Below are 18432 nucleotides of genomic sequence, written 5' to 3' on the forward strand. Positions count from 1 at the left end.
AAGAGGAGGTAAAGATTCTGGGGGTAGTGTTTGGGAAACAAGGGTATGCTGAAAGGAATTGGGAGAGGGTGGTGGAGAAGGCAAGTGAGGTAGCGGAGAAGTGGAAGGGGTGGAGAGTTACCTACAGGGAAAGGGTACGATTGATTAAAACATACTTAGTGCCTTTGTTCCTGTGGGTGGCACAAGTATGTTGGATGCCGGAGGTGATACAGGCGAAGGTGTCAGGGGTGTTTTTCAGGGCTTTATGGGGCAATAGATTGAATCCGATGCGGCGGGAGGTGGTATGCAGGGAATGGGCAGAAGGGGGTTTGGGGATGATAAATCCACTTTTGCTTTTTAGGAGCATGTTTTTGCAGACGAATTTGGGAGGTTTAGTGCGGGGGTGGGCAGAGAGTTTGAGGGAAGGGGGAGGGGGATTTTGGGAGCAGAGGGTCAGGGGGGAGAGTGGGGGGACGGGGGAGAAGAGAAGATGGGGGAAGAGGGGGGGGGGGTCAGGAGTATCAGAAGGGAATGATAAGGGTAGTAAAGAAATGGGGAGTCACGGGTCTGGAGATAAAAGAGGGGAACAGAAGGGAATGGATGGAGAGAGAGGGTAAGGGAGCAGATATGGCCAGGGAGGCTTAGTCTCCCAGACTGTACAATGAAGAGGATACAACAGGGTTTGAGAAACTTGACATCGGGCAGAGTCCCGTGGAAGGTAGAGGATCTGGCGTGGCTGGCCTTTCATCAGAGATTGTTCGTTAGGGCAAACATAAAATGGAGAAGCAGGGATGAGAGGGCTTGTCCAAGGCCAGAGTGTGGTGGGGAAGAGGAGACGGCGGTCCATTTATTGCAAGAATGTCCATTTGCCAAGGAGGTGAGGAAGGTGGTGGGTAAGACTTTGGGAGTGAAAGGGATTGCGAACTGGACTTATGCAGATTGGGCATATGGGGGGGGGGGGGGGGAGAGGGGATAGGATGACCAGATATGTTACTGGGATTATTTTGTTGGGGGGTTTATGGGGGGCAAGATGCCAAAACCATTTATTTCAGGTGGACAAAGCAGTTGAACAGGTGGCCTGGCAGATGATTAAAACTGTGTACCAGGTGGCTGCATGGGAGAGGATGCAGGTGAGAAGGGGAGTGTGGGAAAGGAGGTGGCAAGGGGTCAGATTACGGCCACCATGAGGGGCAGGCAGGTGATATGCTGTATTAGATAGGGGAGAAAGGGGGAATTGATTTATGTATATGTAGGATTTTGTATTTTGTATTTGGATGCAAGTTTTTAATAAAGAAGTTATTCAGCTCAGTTGGAGCCAGATTGTTGGAGAGGAAGGAGGTGTGGAAGGAGCTGTGTTTGGAGGACTGGGAGGAGTGCCTGTAGCCCAAGGCAGAAAGCAGGTTTTGGGACTGGTGAGGACCTGAGGTCCGGGCTTTGAGGCCTAGTGGGCCTGTGGAGGCCTAAGAAATGGAGAAGGCCCTAGCCTTGCAGGGTGCCTGGAGACCAGGAGAAGGCCAGGAGAGAGAGGCCAACAGCATGGAGTTTGGTGAAAGGAGGTCCAGGGAGCAGCAGAAGGTAAGGGCCAGGAAGTCCCTGGATTATGTGACTCCCGTGGGGAAAGGCCTTGCCCTGGGACTGGAAGTGGTAAAAGGGGGAAAGGTGAAGACCCGGGGAACCAGTATAGAAAGGGTGAAGAGGCCCAAGTAAGAGTGGAAGACTCAAAAGGGAGAGAATCCCGGGGAGAAAGTCCTGGGGCGGAAAGTACTACAGGTGAAGACCCGGGGAAGCTGAGTGAGAAGCAGAAAAGGCCATGTTTGGAGGCCTATATGAGGCGAGCAGTGGAGAGGAGGAGGAGGGGGCCTGGGAAGACTGGGTCAAGGAGAGAGAGATTACGGCTGAGGAAGTGCTGCAGGATTTGAAGAGCATAAAGAAATTGGAACAGGAGGAAGAAATTCTAAGGAAGAGAATTAAACTAGCCAGTGTCATGGTGAAGCTGGCAGGCAACGAGAGAAAGAAGGAGAAACAGCAGAGGGAGATAGCATTGCTAGAAAAACAGCTGCAATGGAGAAAAGAAAAAATAGAAGCATTGAAGAAAAGGGGGAACAACCTTTTAAAAGAATCGGGAGAGGTGGAGTAGCATACAAACACAGGAGGGCGGGTGACACTCACAGAATGGACAAAAAGACAATGTGCAAAGAGTGTCAATCCCAGTAACTCAGAGTATAGCAGCGAATGTGAGCATTTTGATGTTGGGTGCACAGTGTCAGCAGGAGGGAGACACCAGTGAAAGATGGTACTCCCCTGAATTGGGAGGACAAACAGTTGTGGAGATCTGGGAGGTGGGAGAGCAGCCTGACAGAATGCAACAGCAGTTGCAGTTAATGAATGAAAGAACACAGAGAGAGGCGGTGTCAAGAAAAGGAGCTGGAGAGCAGACAGTAAAAGCAGGAATGGAAGCGTCACAGCGGGAGGAGGAGGAGTTACAGATTGAAGGCATGACGAGCAGGGAGCAGAGAGACACAGGACTTTCAATTGTGTCTGATGGAATCAAGTGTGGGCAGCAATCAAGAAGAAAAAGTGAGAGCGAGGCAGAGAGGCGAAGTGTGGCGAGTGAGTCGGAGAAGGGAGCGGCGCGAAATGATGACATAGAGGAGGGAGATCGTGGAATACAACCATCAGCGGCGCAGAGAGATGATGCAGAGAAGGGGAATCACGAAGGACGATGTGAAACTGTGTGGAGTGCTGAGGGAGCGCAGGGGAACGGCGAATTACACGGGCAACCAGAGCAGGATGACATTGGAGTGAGGAGGAAGAGCGGAGGACAAAGGTGAATGCAGAGTGATGATGTCATGATGGGGAACAGTGGAATGCCAAGGACAGCAGTGCAGGATGCTGAGGCTGTGCAGGGGAACTGTAGGGGAAGAGAAGCGGTGGAGTAAGAAAGACTGTGGGAGTGCAAAGGACTGAGGGAGGGGGGAGGAGGGTGGAGAGAAGGTGATGGAGGGGGAACAGGTGAGGGAAGGATTGGGGGAGGGGCAAGAGGAAGGGATGTGAAGGGAGTGGCAGCAGGGGGAGGGTAGGGGTGGGAAGATAGGACGTTTGCACAAGTGGTGGGGGGGAGGAGCATGAGGGGAGAGAGGGAGAGGTGGTGAAGGGATGTGGGAGGGAGAGGATGGAAGCAGGTGGGGGGGGGGGGGGGGGACAGATGGGCAAAAGAAGGAATGTGGTGCAATTGTGGTGGGTGGCAGAGGGAGTGCCCCATCAAGGGGGGAAGTGTTAAAAAGGGTTTTTCATTTGGGATTCATACCAGAAGATCTGTATGTGTGTATTCATCCCATAAATGGGGTGGAATACGATGTGAGTTTTCTCACAGTGGGGGGCCTGGAGGAATTCTGGAGAAGATATGAGGAAAGAAAGGGAAGCCAGGAGTGGGATGGGTTTAAGGTTATTCCGGTGAGCAGGCAGGAGGTGGTGAATGTGATGGTACTGGTGAGGAATGAATCTATGGCAGTGGCAGATCTGACGTTCTGGTTGGGTAAATACGCAGAGGTAATCAGCCCATTGAGGAAACTTTCGGATCCTAGCAGGGTATGGGCAGGGGCATGGGGGGGAGGGGCAACGGTTAGGTTAAAACGGGAGGGGGAAGTCCCAAGGCACATACCAGCGGCAGTATATATTGGGAGGGATGGGGTGCAATGTTTTTATAAAGGCCAGCCACACTAATGTTTCCGATGTGGGTCTTTTCGGCACTTGTCCATGATGTGTACGGTCCGACAATGCATGAAGTGTGGTAGTAAGGGACACGAGACGGGGCAATGTAACAATATTAGGTGCAATTTATGCGGGGAGATGGGGCATCCTTTCAGCCGATGTCCAAGGGCAGCCCATAGGAGGGTGGGAGAGGAGGACGGGAGGGAGGGGGAAGTGGGAGGAGGGGAAGAGGAGCAAGGGGGTGAGGAAGGGGGAGGAAGGGAAGAAGAGGAGGAAAGAGACTCGGGGAGGGAGGGGAAGGAAGGAAGGAGGGAGGGGATGAGGCGAGGGTAGTGGAGGAAGGGGATAAGGGAGGTAGGGAGGAGGAGGGGTGCCGGGGGGGTACAGGGGAGACAAGAGGGGTGGGAAAGGGTGAAAGGGAAGCGGAAGAAGGGAGGGAGAGGAAGGGAAGAGAAGGGAACACGGAAGCAGGGGGAGGAGGTAGGAAGGGGGGGAAGGAGAGGGAGGAGCAGGGGGAAGAGGGAGGGGGAAAGGGGGTGTTAGGGTGTAAAGGGGCAGAGGGAGAGTGGGGAGGAGAGGGTTTTGGAGGGAGATGGAAGTGGAGGTAGGAAGTTGTGGGGAGGGGGGAAAGGATGGAGAAAGGGAGGTGCGGGATGAAGGGGGAAGGAGGGGGAAGAGGGGACGTGGACAGATGGATGTGTGGCAAAGAGAGAGGGGCAAGAGAGAGGGAAAGAAGGGCAGAAAAGGAGGAAACAATGACAATGGCAGAAGGAACTTGGACGGTGGCTACTTTAAATGTAGCAAGTATTAGGACAGAAAGCCGAGGATGCTGGCATATGAGCAGTTGGGGACAGAAAAGGTGGATTGTATATTGTTGCAAGAAACCAGGGTTGAAGACAGTGGAAGGTTTGAATAGGGCAAAGAGGGAGTGGAGATGGGGGCATTCGGTTTGGGCCTTGGCTCGAGAAGAGTATGGAGGGATGGCAGTGTTATTTAGGACACGGGAAGTAGAGATAGAGAGGGTGGTGGAATTAAGGGGAGGGAGAGGGATGGTGGTGGATGGGAGGATTCGTGTGAGGAAAGCAAGGATAATTAATATGTATGGGCCGCAAAAGAAAAGAGAGAGGAAGGTGTTGGTACAACAAATAAAGCTGTATTTATGTACAAATAGACAGGTAGTGTTTGTGTGTGTGTGTGTGGGGGATTTTAACATGATAGGAAGGGCACAGGATAGTGGGGCGAGGGTGAGAAGCATGGGGTATGATGGGTTGTTGCTGGAGAAAGTGATTACGGAAGCGGGTTTAAAAGATTTGGCGGCAGGGGAGGGAGGACAGTATACGTTTAAAAGAGGAAAATGCAGAAGACAGAATAATAGTAAAGGATAGAGAGGGGTGTAGGAGATTGAGGTAGAAGGAGGTGGATTTTTCAGACCACTGCATATTATGGGTAGAAGTGGGGAGAACAGAAGGGGGGGGGGGAGAGGGGAAGAGGTATGTGGAGGATGAAGACAGAGTGGATGGAAGAGGAGGAGGGTAGAGAGGGTTTTAGGAGGTTCTGGGAGGATCGATTAACTGTAAGGGAGGGTTTTGAGTCGTGGGCGGAGAGGTGGGAGGAAATTAAGAAACGTATTAAACGTTTTGTACAAAGGAAGGATGGAAGAGGAGAGAAAGGACGAAGTTGGACTTGGTGTTGAGGAGGAGGATGGATAGGTTGGTGGAGAAGGGGGGAGCAGAGGGGGAGGTAGAGCAATTAGACAAACAGATTGAGAAGGTGCAGGGGAATCGTTGGGAATCATTTAAATATGAAAGGGAGTGTGGGGTGTTATTCTCTCCGAATGTGTTTTGAGAATTACAGATTAAGAGAAGCAGGGAGATGGATGGGGGCAGTAAAGAATGAGGAAGGGGAAGAGAGGTGACAAAGGAGGGGATCATGGGGGTGGTGGAAGGTTTCTATCGGAAGTATTTCGATAGGAGGAATGAAGGGAGAGGGAGAGATGGGAAGGATATGTGCAGGGAACACCAGAGGAGGGAGGGAAGGGGGAGGAAGAGGATCAGGAGGAGTTGACAGAGGAGGAAGTGAGGGTAGCTTTGAGGGGAATGAGGAAGAAGAGGGCGCCAGGACCAGATGGAATCATAGTGGAATTTTACCAGATTTTCGAGAGGGAGGTGCTTCCGGTGTTGGTAGAAGTGTTTAGGGAGGGGGAGGTGGGGGGGGGGGGGGGATTGCCACAGTCGATGGCAGAAGTGGGCTTAATCCTGCTTAGTAAGGGAAATGATAGGGAAGATTTAGCGAACTGGAGGCCTATTTCATTATTAAATGTTGATAGGAAGATTTTGGCCAGTGTTCTGGTAACAAAGGTGACAGCGGTTATGGGGAGGGTGCTATGTAAAGCACAGAAGGTGGGGTGGGGGGACGGGGGTGGTGGAGGCAGCACTGATGGTGAAGGAAGTGGTGGAGGTAGGGAGATGCAGGAAGGAGGGGGTTGTAAAGGTGATAGCGCTGGACCAGGCCACGGCGTACCACAGGGTACAGAGGGAGTATGTGTGGGCAGTGATGCAGAAGGAGGGGCCCCAGGGAGATGGGTGGCATGGGAGGCGACTGTATGAGGGTGCAGTGTGCTTCCCGATCATAAATGGATGGAAAGGGGGAAGGGTGGAGGTTAGAACAGGGATAAGGCAAGGGTGCCCGTTGAGTCTAGTGGTATATGTAGTAGCAATTGATCCCTTAGTGAGAAAGTTGAATAGGGGAGGAGAAGGAGGGGGGCAGAGTTTACAGGGGTGGGTTTAGGAGCGGGGGAGAACGGGTGAGAGTAGTGGCCTATATTGATGATTTAACTGTGATGGTTCAGGGGAGAGAGGAAGAGAGGTGGGTGGAACAGGAGTTAGAGCAGTATGAGGGGGCTACAGCGGCGAGAATAAATTGGGGAAAGTGTCATGCGGTACAGGTCGGGGAGGGGAGAGGGTGGGAAAGGGGGGAGGGGAGGAGGGAGGGGATGCCGGATGCAGAGGAGGAGGTGAAAATTTTGGGTGTAGTGTTTGGGAAACAGGGTGTGGTGAGAGGAATTGGGAGAGAGTGGTGGCGAAGGCAAGTGAGGTAGTAGAGAAGTGGAAAGGATGGAGGGTGACATATCGGGAGAAAATGAGACTGATAAAAACATACCTGGTGCCCTTGTTTCTGTGGATTGCACAGGTCTGCTGGATGCTAGAAAAGATGCAGGCAAGGGTATCTGGGGTGTTTTTTCGGGCTTTGTGGGGGAACAGGATGAACCTGGTGCAGAGAGAAGTGGTGTGTAGGGAGTGGGTTAAAGGGGGCTTGGGGATGGTGAACCCAATTCTGGTGTTCACAAGTCTGTTTCTGCAAACAAATTTGAGGGGTCTGGTGCAAGAGGAAAAGAGTGGATGGGTGGAGAGCTTGAGGGAAGGGGGTGGGGGTTTCTGGGAGCAGTGGGTAAGTGGGGAAAATTAGGGGGAGGGGAGAGAAAAGGAAAAGGAGGGGGAAGATGGTGCAGGAGTATCAGCAAGGGGCAATAAAGGTGGTGAAGAAATGGAGGGTGATGGGACAGGAGATAAGAGGGGAAAAGAAGGGAGTGGATGGAGAGGGTGAGGGAACAGGTATGGCCAGGGACACTGACATTGAAGGATTATACATCACAAAGAATGGAGCAAGGGTTGAAAAACTTGACGTCGGGGAGGGTGCCAAGGAAAGTGGAGGACATTGCATGGCTGGCTTTTCACCAACAGATGTTTGTACGGGCAAATGTAAAATGGAGGAGTAGGAATGAGAGGGAGTGTCCAAGACCAGAATGTGTGGGAAAGGAGGAGAGGGAGGTACACTTATTACGTGAGTGTCCGTTTGCACAGCAAGTGGGGAAGGTGGTGGGTAGGATTTTGGAGGTGAAGGGCATAGAAAAATGGAACTATATGGATTGGGCATATGGGGTGGAAGGGGGACGGGAAGAGGGGATAGGGTGATGAGGTATGTCATTGGGATAATTTTGCTGGGGGGTTTATGGGGGGCAAGATGCCAATATCATTTGTTTCAGGAGGAGAAAGGGGCAGAGCAGGTAGCATGGCAAGTTATTAAAACTGTGTATCAAGTGGCTGATTGGGAGAGATTAAGGGTAGGGAGAGGGGTGTGGGAAAGGAGGTGGCAAGGGGTGCGGTTATGACCACCATGAGGGAAGCGAATTACTGTATTAGATAGGGGTATAACGGTGGGAGGGAGAAGGATTGTGGGAAATGTGATGTTTTGTATTTTGTTGCAAGTTTTTAATAAAGAGTTATCCAGAGCAGTTGGAGTCAGACAGTGAGAGAGAAAGGAGTGCTGCCGGAGCCTCTGCAGCTTACAGGTGGGAAGGGAGCTGGGCCTGGCCCCTTCCTCAGCCATGAGAAGGGGCTCTGGGCAGAAATTCCCAAGAGAGTCCCCGGCGATGGAGAGGTCAGGGCCTAAAATCCCAAGGGCCAGAAGGAGTAGCTCGCAGCCGGGTCCTGCACAGGGAAGGAGGGAGAGGAGTCCCTTGGACCGGAGTACTCGTAGGTCCACCGAGGAAGATGAGGTTTCCCCCTCCTTGCCATACAGATGTCTGGAGGGGCAGGGGGATGTACAATGAGAAGGGGTGGCGTTGGTGCAGGACCTGGAGAGACGGGAAGAAGATATGTACCAGAAGGAGGATATGGCGGTCAGCCAGGAGTTACTGCCTGGGCCAGAGCCAAGTGAGAGTGAGGATGGATGGTTGGAGGAGGAGGAAGAAGAGGAGGAGTGTCCAATGAAGAACTGGGACCCGGTAAACCCTTCCAAGGGCTTGGTGGAAAGGGTGAGGAGAATAGGAGCGTTAGAAAAAGAACTTGAGGAACTGAGGAAAAAACTGAAAATGGCCAAGACCATGATCAAGTTGGCCCCAGCAGATCACAAGAGGATGTACAAAAAAGAAGAAGCCCGTTTGATGAAACAGTTCCAGCAGTAGGAGAAAGCTTTGATTCATTTAAAACAGGAGGAGTCTAATCCCTTAAGGGAAATATATATGAATCGGGACAGAATGGCTTCTAAGTCATCTACATACAAGACTCAGGATACCGTGGGACGGCCTCTTACAGCACACACTACAGAGAGTCAGGCTGTGAAGGGACCAGCTGGTTTGTTTCAACACAGACAATCAGTGGAGGAGGCGTTTGCCAGCACCAGCAATCAAGACACTCTTCACTACATGAAAAAGTTGGCACTTCAGTCCCAGTCAGGGGCACTTACTTTGCAGGCTTCCCCACGAGGTGCAGCGGAAGAAGCTGGGCAGGAACCGGGAGTGCTGGTCGAGACTGGGAACAATTGCACGAGGAAGAGGGTTGCCATTCACCAACAGTTACCTGTACCATTTCAGATTATGGAGACAGGCGCAGAAGGCTCTGGGTTTAGTTTCTCTACTCGGGAGGTGCTGGCAATTGCAACCAGTAAGGAGGGGACAGACCAATATGGTGGAGGAGCGCAACAAATAAAAAGTCACCAGCAGGATGCAAGTGCAGTAGAGGACCCACAGACAAAGCAGCCACGGAAGACGGTCGGCGGAACACACTGCTTGGAGCAGGTTCCAGTTCGGGCACAGGTGGAAGCTGTTGATTCAGTGATGGCAGCAACGGACTTTCTGGTTAATGAAGCTCAATCAGCTGAGCAGCAAGCAGCGGATCGGACCCGCCTTCGGGATGGGGAGGGACAGGAATGCGTAGCCAATCGGGAAAGCAGAGTCCTGGTGGTCCCGCCCTTTGCGTCTGACGTCAGGAGGGGTGCGGGGGGCGGGGCGAGCAGGGATTCCCTTGTTGCCTGCAGCAGACTCTCTCGTGCGGGAGCCTTTGAAACGCTGGATGTAGGAAACAGTGGCAAAGAGCCAGCTTGTCAAGGAGAAGGCTCGAGCCACACAGGTTACAGATAGTGCGCGGGCGAGCGGGGACGCCCCAGGAGGTCGAAATCGGCAGGAGTGCAATGAGGGGGCAGGACAGCCATAAGGAAGACGGCCCCAGAGAAAGACTTGGTTTGAACGTTTCTGTACTGTCTGCTCAGGGGTAATGAGGGAGGGGGATTGAGGATTTGCTGAGGGAGGAAGGGGGTGGTAGGGGAGGGGGGACAGCAGGAGGTGAAGGGGTCTGTTGTTATGGATGTGCTGGATGCAGCTTGTGGTGGGGAGAGGGGAGAAGGAGGGGAGGGCAGGGGAGCTGTGGGGGTAGGTGGGGAGGCTGAGGGGCAGCTGGAGGGGGGGAAGGAGACGGAGGGAAGGGTTGGAACGAGTTCAGAGGTAGGGAGAGGGGGGCGATGGGGGCAAGGGTCTATGTCCTTTGCAGCAGTAGTTCGGGAGGGGTAGGAAGGAGGGGGTAGGATCTTTTATATATGAAGGAGCGGACAGGGGTTTAGGGAGAGTGGGGAAAGGGAGTGGGGAAGTACCTAGAAGGCTCAATGTGGTTCAAATTAAATGGATAGGGGAAGGGGCTATGTCGTCCAGGGAGCAAGTGTTGAAGTAAGTGATGGGGATGGGATTCATACTGGAAGACTTCTATGCCTGTATCCATCCGGTGAACATCCCAGAATACGATGTGAGTTTCATGACCCAGAGAGGCATGGAGGTTTTTGGGAGAGGTATGAAGGGGAAAGGGGGAGTGGAGAAATTTTCGAGTTATCCCGATAAGTAAACCAGATCTGGTGCAGGTGACCCTATTAGTGCGTAATGTATCCCTATCAGGAGCAGATCTAGCTTATTGGCTGCAGCGATATGCAGAATTAAGGTCCCCTCTTTCCAAGTTGCTGGATCCAAGTAGGGTTTGGGCAGGTGGATGAGGGGCGTGGGTAAAATTGAAACAAGAAGGTCACGTAGTCCAGCACATCCCCTCTGCGGCATTTATAGGCTGGGATCGGATACTTTGCTTCTATAAGGGACAGCCACGGCAATGTTTTAGGTGTGGATCCTTTAGACATTTCAGTATGTCCTGTCCAGTAGTGCAATGTGGGAAATGTGGGGATAAACAACATTCCACCAAGGACTGTACCTCTATCAGGTGTAACCTCTGTGCCAGCTTAGGACATGCTTTTTGGGATTGCCCTCAGGCGTCGCATAACGAGTGGGACGTTGGGAGGAAGAAGGGGCATAGAGGAGGAGGGGGTAGGGCAGGGGTTGAATGGTAAGGGGGGGCAGGGGGAGACAGGAGGGTGGGGAGTGGAAGGGGGGGTTGGAGGGGTGCAGGAGGGAGGGACAGGGGAGGAACAGGAGGGGGACTGAGTACAAGTTCTGCAGAGAAAGGGAAGGGTACAGGGGGTGGGGAAACGGGTAGGAGATGGGCAGGAGTCAGAACAGGGGATGGGGTTGGGGAATAGATATCAGGTTTTGGAAGAGGAGGATAGGGGGCAGAGGGAAAGCAGATGGAGGAAGGGGTGGGGGTTGGGTAGTAGAGGGTAAACGGAAATATGAGGCGGAGCAGGGGGAGGGTAAAGGGCGTAGGAAGAAAGGAGGGCAGGTTCAGGAAAGTTGTGGAGAGGGATGGAGGAGGAGGGGGAGGGGAGGGAGAAAGGGTTTGTGTGGGTAAGGGGGGCAAGAGGAAGGCCAAGAGGGTTGTATGTGCCCAAGTGCATGATCGGAGTGATAGAGCGGAATTAGTTGAGGGGGGGGGAGAGGGGCGAGGAGGAGAAGACTTCACCCAATGCGTAATTAAACTCTGGAATTCGTTGCCGGAGAACGTGGTGAAGGCAGTTAGCTTGACAGAGTTTAAAAAGGGGTTAGACGGTTTCCTAAAGGACAAGTCCATAAACCGCTACTAAATGGACTTGGAAAAAATCCACAATTCCAGGAATAACATGTATAGAGTGTTTGTACGTTTGGGAAGCTTTCCAGGTGCCCTTGGCCTGGATTGGCCGCTGTCGTGGACAGGATGCTGGGCTCGATGGACCCTTGGTCTTTTCCCAGTGTGGCATTACTTATGTACTTGTAATTTCTTAGGTTCAACAAATAAGTAATAAGGAAATAAAACACTTACAAGGGAATCGCAATAGGAAGGTCCCACCTAGGGCAATGATTTCTGGCTTAAAAGCCAAGAATTCACGCCTCCTAGTCTGCGATTCCCTTGATATGTCAGGAAATATATTCATCTTTGAACCAAAAAAACTATCAGCCATGTGTCGGAAATACAATTTCAAAACATTGTTCCTATCTAAATCAAAGGCGAAAGTCACTAATAATATTACTCTATCTGTAATTTCTGAATTTTCCAAAATGTCAATTAAGTTCACATCTCTTTTCTCTAAAAATTTTAAGAGAAATATAAATCACTTTAGACACCAGAGGGTGGCTATCAAAAGGTATTTGCAAAATATCAGAGAAATATTTCTTCAACAGTTCAGTAGCTGATATATAGGATGTTATAGGAAAATTTATCATTCTCAAGTTATTTTTCCTTAATTGGTTCTCCAGAAATTCCAATTTTTACAAGAAACATGGCTGTCCTTCATTACCAAATTAACTGATTTTTGTAGCGAAACCATTTCCATAGTTAAAGTCTCTATTTTTATATCTTGGACTTCCACTTTGTTAGATAATTATTAATATAAATTCTTTAACTCACATGTTTATTCCTGAAAAATTTTAAACATCTGAAGAAGAGTTATTCACACTCTGCAGCACTTCCCATAGTACGTCCATTGTGACATTATTGGCTTCACCAGATCCAATTTCTCCACAGAAACTGCTCCAGATATCTTCGGGGGGAAGAGCTCACTCTTCAATCCCCCAGTTGGTTTATTATCTGGAGTCGATGCTGTGCCAGGACCTCCTCGGGTCGCGTGAAAATCCTAACCCACTTTGGGCGTTTCTACTGTCGACCTCCATAGCGAAGCGTTACTGTTTCCGGGTCTTGGAGGAGTCGTGCCAGTAGGGGGACTCAAAGTTACTCCCTCTCCACTGAGATTCGGTGATAAAGCCTTGCTGTTCCCCAAAGCAGGAACCAATATCCCCGACGTTATGACCCCGAATCTCTCCAAAGTAGGCTGAGAAGTGGTGGGAACCCCAGCCGTGTTTGAGGAGGACAACACCACGGCTTTGCCTTTTCTCTTCCCCATTCTCTGTGGAGCGCGCCTAATTCTTCAGGTACTCTGGTGTAAAATGGGAACTCAACTAACGTATGTCCTCCCTTGACGCCATCTTGGATCCTCCAGTTTGGGACACTCTTTGTCTGGTTTCTCCTCAGAGGCCTGTCTGATATGGGTAACCCTTCAGCATAGCCCTCTGAGTCATTGAAACACGGAAGCCCCTCCACCCCTACAAGGTGGTGTCCCTTCAGAGGGGTTGAGGGGGGGATTTTAATACCATCTTGAGGAAGAAGGATAGTGGGGGTAGGTCAGCACAGGTGGGATATGATGGGGTGCACCTGGCAGGGATTATGCGGGAGGCAGGGTTGATTGATGTTCATGTGGAACATTTCGGGGAAGTGGAAGGTTTTACGTTCACTAGAGGACAATGTAAGAGCCGAATTGATCGGTTCTTGGTTAGGAAAGGGGTCTGTCCTTGGGGGCCGAAGGTAGTGGAGGTAGACTTCTCGGATCATCGCATGGTCCTCCTTCAGGTGGGGGGTTCGGCGGCCCATAGGCCAGGGAGGGGTCTTTGGAGGTTGAACTTAAAATGGTTAAAAAATGTGCAGGTGCAGAGGGAATATCTGGGTTTTTTGGAGGATCAGTCCACGGTGCAGGGTGTTTTTTCGTCGGCAGGAAGGTGGTGGGAGATGGTGAAAAGGCGTACTTGGGGTTTTTTCACACAGCAGGCGAGAAGGGAGGGTAGGGAACAGACGAAGTTGGGAATGGCATTGAAGCAGAAAAGGGATAACTTGATTTCTCCGGGGGGGGGGGGGGGGGATAAGGCAGAGATACAGGAATTACAAGGGCTTCTGGAACAGGTTCAGTATAATACATACTCCTCCCTGGTGTATGAAAGGGATCTTGGCAGACTGTTTAGCCCGGATCCCTTTACCTGTTGCAGAAAGAGGAGGGAGCGTAGGGTGCTAGAGGGTATACGGGATTCATGGAGGATGGTCCAGGTCTCAAAAGAGGGGATTCTAAGGGTAGTGGAGGATCATTTCGCAACATTTTTTTCAGCCCAGCAGTTAGATAATGACCTGATGGGACAATATATAGAAGGGACTCCAGGGATAGGGAACTGGGGACCCCAGCTCCAGACCCTATTGCACCCGTGGACATTGCAGAAGGTAGAAGAAGCCATAGGGGCATTACACAAAAAAACATCACCAGGGCCGGATGGGTTGCCGGCTGAATTTTATCTGACCTTTAAGTCACAATTGGCCCCGATTTTGCTGAAAGTCTGGGAGGCAGCTTGGCTGGTTCTCTTCCGAGATCCTTGACTGAAGCAGCTCTTGTACTGTTAAGTAAGGGGAAGGATCCTTCACTGTTGTCTAACTGGCGGCCAATCGCGCTGCTGAATACGGACAGGAAAATCTTTGTACGCATGATATTTCAGAGGATGCGGCAAGTGTCAGGGAAATTATTGGCAGCCTTGCAAGCATGCGGGGTCCAGGGTAGAGGGGTATTAGAAGCGGAGCTTGGGTACAGGAGGGTTTTGAGTGCAGCAGGGTGGGTGACAATGGCAGGCTAGTAGTAACACTGGATCAGGACAAGGCTTTTGATTGGGTGCAATGGGAATTTCTGCGGAGGGTTTTGGCACATTATGGGTTTCCAAAGGGTTGGGTGGAGCAGCTTCAGTTACTTTATAATCAGGCAGGGTGTTTTCCATTGGTTAATGGGTGGGAAGGGGTTTAGGGTAGGGGCAGGGGTGTGTCAGGGGTGTCCGCTCAGTCCACTGTTGTATGCATTTGCCATTGACCCCTTTGTAAGGAGGGTGGAGCGGGGGGGGGGGGCTCAGGGATTTCGAGGGGTGGAGGTGGGTTGGGGAAGTCAGTTGAGGGTCGTGGCATATGCGGATGATGTAACGGTCTGAGTAGCGGATCATCAGGAGGGGGTGAGACTGCAGGAGATGATTCAGGTGTACTCGCAGGCTACTGCATCAAGGGTTAATTTTCAGAAATGTAATAGTTTGTGGGTCGGAGATGAGGGGCGGAAGTTTGGGTTAGGTTGAGGATTTCCTGCACCAGTCGAGCAACTTCAGGTATTGGGTATTTATTTTGATCTAGGAGATTATGCCTTGTTTAACTGGGATCGGTGTCTCCAGGAAGCTAAGGCACAGGTAGATAGGTGGAAGGCGTGGAGAATGCCAATGAGTGATCGAGTTCAGTTGATTAAGGTCCATTTAGTCCTATTGTTTTTGTTTATTAGTTATATCTGTTTGCTTCCTGAAAGTCGCTACACGGTATTGTACAGCGTGTTTTTTCAGCTGTTATGGGGAAATAGGATGAATCCAGTTAAGAGGAATGTCACATATTTACCCTGGAAGGAAGGGGGGGATTGGTATGCTGAACCCAGTTTTGTTCTTTAGTTCATTATTTCTGCAATTTAATTTGGGCAGGGCGGTGGGGCAGGAACCCCCTGGGTAGGCGCAGAGTGTCCTGCAATGGTGGCAGAGGTATTGGGACTTATGGCGACAAGGGGGGGAGGGTAGTGGCTTTACGGAAAGGGGCCCGGGGGGGGGGGGGGGGCTATTACAAGACTCTGGTGAAATTGGTGCAGTTATGGGAGGTATCAGTGGCAGAAATCAGGGAAGGGAAGAGGGAGGTTTGGGTGGACAGCGTGCGCTCACAGGTGTTTTCAGTCCCCCTAGCGCTGCGGGATGCGCCTGAGTCAGTATTACAAATATAAAGACATGGCCTGGCTATCCTTCCATGGCAAGTCATATGTGAGAGGCAATCTGAAATACTGTAATGTGCAAGATAGAGGATGCCCGAGGGGTGAATGTGCTGGTGTAGAAGAAACTATGGAGTATTTTTTGCGGAACTGCCCGTTTTCGGTGCAGGTTGGTGACTGAGTGTCTTCTCTATTGAACATCTCTAGCTTTCATCAATATAGCTAAGCAGAGTGGGTTTATGGTAAAATAGGCAGTTCGCAGCGGTTGGATCCGGTAACAAGGTTTCTGATCTCGGTCATCCTAAGATACTGCCTGTGGATGGCGCGCTTTAGGGTCTCCTTGCACCAGGAATACAGGACGGTGGAAAGTGTCAGCTGGGATGTGGTGCGTGCTGTACAGGAGGCGGCAAAATGGGAGTGGGTAGAGAAGGGCAGAAGTCTAGCCTCCTTGTGGTGGAAACATGTGAGGCTGAAATCACCATAATCACAATATAGTTTGCTGTTTTAGTGTCACGATCTCAGGTTCAAAACATTCAGTCACTAGAATGTGAGCCCTTAGGCTACTGTTGAGGAGCGGCAGCAGCAGGCAGAAACCCCCAGCCGGGACTGGGCAAACAAGCAAGGCTGGAGCTGGAATCTTGGAATGGTCTTGGCCAGAATGACAGGACTGGAACTGCGGCTGTAGGCAGACAATGCTGGAACCACAAGACTGGGATAACAGGAGACAAACAGGACTGGAGCAGCTCCGGATTTCACCTGCTGTGACCGCCATTCCCCAGAGGTTGAGCCCCTAGGTGCGGGCGGCCTGCAGGACTTACAGGATGGAGCTGGATTGGATTAAGATTCATAGGCAGACGGGGCGTACGTAAAGGCTTGGCAGAAGCAGGGTTCAGGTATACATACAAGCTTAGCAGAAGCAGGAGTTAGGATATACATACAAGCTTGGCAGAAGCAGGGGTTTAGGATATACCTACAAGCTTGGCAGAAGCAGGGGTTCAGGATATACCTGCAAGCTGGGCAGAAGCAGGGTTCAGGATATACACACAAGCTGGGCAGAAGCAGGGGTCCCAAACAGAGGGAAGAAAGCTGAAAGCAGACAGGGTAGAACAAGAGCAGACCATCTGCACAGCAGAGAGCTAATTAGGGACAATGCTGGCTACTGCAGACACTCAGAATGACAGACCAGAGCTCCACACACAGGCAACAGAACAGAACCAAGACTGAAGGCTGACAAGCCGCCACAAACAGGGACACGTAGGCACAGACATAAGAACCAAGACTGAAGGTTGCAAGGCAGCCACAAACAGGAACACAGACAGTGAACAAGGCAAAACAGAAGGAGTGGAAACTCACAGACAAGAGCAAGACAAAGCAGAAGGGCAAGAGCCCACAGAACAAGGCTAGGTAAACTGCAACAGCACGCCAACTAACCTGACGACCCTTGGCAATGCAAAGGCCCTGAATGCAAGTACACCACTTTCTTATAAAGACTCTCACTGATGATGTCACCTACTGCAGGACAGGAACAGGGAATCCACTGACACCAACGAGAGACTTGGAACACACAGGAAGTGAGCACACAGGAAAGACAGACAGGAGCCATGTTGGAAGCTGAACAGACAGGAGCCATGTTGGAAGCTGAACATCGGGAAATAAGGTGAGTAAAAGAGGAGTCATGACCATAGTCATGACATTTAGTTGGGTTTCGTCTATTGCATTATCAAGAGGGGGGAGGGGTTTTGTATATATGAAGGGTGAATCTTATGGGGGGGGGGGGTGTGGGTATTGTTGGTTCAAATTTCATGTTTGTATTTTGTTTTTAGTTTTTATCAATAAAAGAGTTCTCCAGCTCCAATAGCATATATTAAAGTTGCTGCAGTTAAAAAGCTTGTAGTTGGATCTTGGGATCGAGCTGGCGGTCTGCCGTGAGGTGAGCTACCGCCTGTCCCAGCTCTTGCCTCTCGGTGCCTCCCGATGCTCTTGACTGAGTGTCCTGGGCAGTGCAATTTTTCTAGCAAAAAAGGTGCTGGTACTCAAATGCCAGGCCACCCTTCAGGGGTGGGGTGAACACTGAGGGACTCACTCCACAATAGCCAGGCCCCCTGCAACCAGTCACAGAATCTATGACAAGGCAGAATTGGTGTCTTCAGCCTGAGCTCTTTCATTAAAACTTGTGGTCCATGGGTCAATTTTAGCAGACACTGGAAAAGGTGCCGGTATTCAGTACCCCTGAGTACCCCCTCAAAAAAAGCCCTGGTCCTGGGGGACCGAAGCGTTTACTTTGAAATAATTAGAGTGTTCAAAGCAGGCCGGATGCCTAAATACTTCAGCTAAGAATAATGGAATAGGACTCTGGTTCTATTTTTGTTGGTTTTTGGAACTGGGGCCATGATTAAGAGGGATGGCCGGGGGCATTCGTATTGTGTCGCTAGAGGTGAAATTCTTGGACCAAAGCGAAAGCATTTGTCAAGAACATTTTCAATAATCAAGAACGAAAGTCGGAGGTTTGAAGATGATCAGATACTGTCATAGTTCCGACCGTAAACGCCGACTAGCGATCCGGTGGCGTTACTCCCATGACCTGCTGAGCAGCTTCTGGGAAACCAAAGTCTGGGTTCCGGGGGGAGTATGGTTGCAAAGCTGAAACTTAAAGGAATTGACGGAAGGGCACCACCAGGAGTGGAGCCTGCGGCTTAATTTGACTCAACACGGGAAACCTCACCTGGCCTGGACATGGAAAGGATTGACAGATCGATAGCTCTTTCTCTATTCTGTGGGTGGTGGTGCATGGCTATTCTTAGTTGGTGGAGCGATTTTGTCTGGTTAATTCCGATAACGAATGAGACTCCTCCATGATAACTAGTTATGTGACCCCTGGCAGTTGGTGTCCAACTTCTTAGAGGGACAAGTGGTGTTCAGCCTCACGAGATCGAGCAGTAACAGGTCTGTGATGCCCTTAGATGTCCGGGGCTGCAC

Source organism: Microcaecilia unicolor, chromosome 2, assembly GCF_901765095.1.
Source record: "Microcaecilia unicolor chromosome 2, aMicUni1.1, whole genome shotgun sequence".
NCBI classification, from domain to species: domain Eukaryota; kingdom Metazoa; phylum Chordata; class Amphibia; order Gymnophiona; family Siphonopidae; genus Microcaecilia; species Microcaecilia unicolor.